The sequence below is a fragment of the Limulus polyphemus genome, unplaced genomic scaffold, assembly GCF_000517525.1.
Source record: "Limulus polyphemus unplaced genomic scaffold, Limulus_polyphemus-2.1.2 Scaffold233, whole genome shotgun sequence".
NCBI classification, from domain to species: Eukaryota; Metazoa; Arthropoda; class Merostomata; order Xiphosura; family Limulidae; genus Limulus; species Limulus polyphemus.
Window position 1 is genome coordinate 658,387 of NW_013665843.1, and position 2,811 is coordinate 661,197.

At 36.3% G+C, this 2,811-nt stretch overlaps 1 protein-coding gene across 1 annotated transcript in view; it reads right to left on the reverse strand.

The window, feature by feature from the left end:
- LOC106478621 (pyridoxine-5'-phosphate oxidase-like) overlaps positions 1–406 on the reverse strand; it is a 74,415-nt gene extending 74,009 nt beyond the window's left edge. Inside the window, exon 1 of the mRNA XM_022382241.1 lies at positions 249–406. The gene's annotated coding sequence lies outside the window, so the exon portion shown is untranslated. The remainder of the gene's footprint in view (positions 1–248) is intronic.
- Positions 407–2,811: the final 2,405 nt, after the last annotated feature.

Sequence of the window (2,811 nt, forward strand, 5' to 3'; positions counted from 1 at the left end):
GTTTCGACAAGGTTTTGTCATCATCAACATACCTGATGATGACAAAACCTTGTCGAAACGTTGTACATTTGCTGTCATGTTAAACTTATATTAAAGTTTTTCTTCATTACCCATTTAAGCCGTCTCCAGCCATTATTAGTCATGCAATTGTTTAAGCTATGTTTCATGCGGAATTGCTTCCAGATTTAATCTCATAGACCCTATTTTTTTAAAATTTTCTCTGGAGGCATGCTCTCTGACCACCGTACCATTAGTATTCCTTGCATGCAGATTGTGCTTCGCACAATAAGTTGGCTTTCATTATCACAAATCAAAACCCTCTTTCAAACTTTCTACGTATGGGCCTGTTATAGATTATTGTAGAATTATATGTATTACTTGTTTGTTTTAAACACGAAGCTACACAATGAGCTATCTGTGCTGTGTCCACCACGGGTAAAGAAATCATATTTTTAGCGTTATATGCCTGAAGATTTATCCCTGCGTCACCGGGTAGGGTGGAGTACATGTATCACAATAATTAGACCTATATATATCACAAAAATATAAAATCATAAACCCGGGCGTTTTCGAAAGGTGGACCTTTCTTCATCAGAGGCAAGAAAAGAAAAGAAAAGAAGGTCCATCTTTCAAAGGCGCTTGGGTTATAGGGTTTGTATTTTTGTGTTAATTTTTTTTAATTTTTTAATCTGCGTGATTTTCTAACATAATGAACAGACCTATATAACATTACGCTTGTATTCTGGTCCAAGAATTTTCCCCTCTTTTCCAAAATCATGTATCTACCCCTGCTCACGTCATATTATATTACTGATTTCATAATTGTGTAAACAAACATTAAAGAGAGACATACCAAAATAAAACAGTTTCAACTTTAAGAATGTAGTTCTTCTGGAGACCCACTGTTCGGCCGTGGTAACGTTATAACGTGACGGTCAAACCCACTATTCGTTGGTAAAGAGTAGCCCAAGAGTGGGTTTTGTGTGCTGTCAGCGAGTTGCCTTTCATCTATTCGACATTTCAAAATTGGAATCTGCGAAAAATAGTCTTAGCAGTTCACCATAAATAAAATAATATTAATCTTGTAGTAAGGGGGCGGTGCGTGTCCTAGTGGTTAGGATTATTGGATTCTGAATTCGCGGATTCATGGTGTAGCTACTATTTGGCCCCCCCAGTGGCACAGCGGTATGTTTGTGGACTTAAAACGCTAGAAACCGTGTTTCGATACCCGTGGTGAGCAGAGCACAGATAGCCCATTGTGTAGCTTTGTGCTTAACTTCAAACAAACAAAGAAACAAGCTACTATCTGTTGTCGCATGATTACAATATGTACTTTTGTGTCGTGTGGATGCTGCAAAAGTGACAGTGAAATCTTACTATTCGCTCAAAGAAAACTAGCCCAAGAGTTGATAGTGAATGTTTATTAGATCAAATTAGACACGGGTATGCACAGATATCATTTTGTGTAGTTTGTGCAAAATTTCTGAAACAAACTTTCTGTGTCTTGTTTTTTCACATCATAAGTGATTTACATCTGTGGTATTTTTAGGTAAAACTGCTGAAATCTTGACAAGTATTAGATAGACGGATCCACAAATAACTGCTTTTTTATAGGAAAAAAAAGAATGATTGTGATCAGATAACTTAACTGAGTTTTTAGTGTGTGTGTGTGTGTGTGTGTGTAGTAAAATGATTAGACTAAACAAAGCTGAAAAAAAGAAAACAATCTTTATTATTGTGTAAAAACAAAAATAAAACACACCGTGTTTGCTTGCGCACACAAAAAATAGTCTCTTCTTGTTGGATATACAAGACTGTTTAGTGTAAGATTAATTATTTAGTGATTAATATTTAATGATTATCTAGTTTTCGTAACAAGAATGTTAAAAATTAATTTGTTTACGGATTTTAAGTTGTTATTGTTTGTTATTAAGCACAAAGTGCTATCTGTACTCTGCCCACCACGGGTATCGAAACCCGGTTTCTGGTAGTATAAGTCCATAGACACACTGCTGTACCACTGGGGGGAAAGGATTTTAAAGGTGATAGTTATGACAAATTTCATTACGTAACTCGGTAAGAGTTGTGCGTTGTGTGTGTGTGTAGTTTAATTGTTGTAACTTGACGTTACGTTACTTGAACTTTCTGTATTTTTCTCTTAGGTGAATATTTATATTGTTACGTCTCCGTTTGTTAATTGATTTTCCGTAACTTCGTTCCGACGAAACTTTAGCGACACAAGTCCTTACTTAATAAAACTGGTTTATTCTTTCCGAATACAACTTTACGATACACTTATTTTCAACAGTCGCGCTATAACAAACTATAATAACGACGTTAACTTCAACAATACGTCTCTCTCTGACTGCAGTTCAATTACTCATTACCTACACACACATTATCCCGTCACGTTGTGACCATCTTTTATATACCAGCTACCCTATATCTAGTAAATGTTAGGGCATTCACAAAGGTACAGGATAGTTCTAGAAACGTGGCGTGACACTAGTCATGTGACCTCGCTGACGCAACAATATCACAGCGTCTCGTAAATTGTAGAAAGTTCTAGGACTCGGTTAGGCAATATATATATATATAGGGACGTCGAGAGCCAGCACGGGCCCCGGGCCCCCTTTCTCTCTTTCTTCTTTTTTAACATTTTCAAGAATTTAATTAAAAAGAAGATCCTAAATTAGGACAGCAACAAGGTCATAAACCAGACAAAATCATAGCAGCAGCCGTTTTTACCTCACAGTATAATGATCACAAATGTAAAGACGATGTAATTTTGTTAACCTACCGTGCAGATCT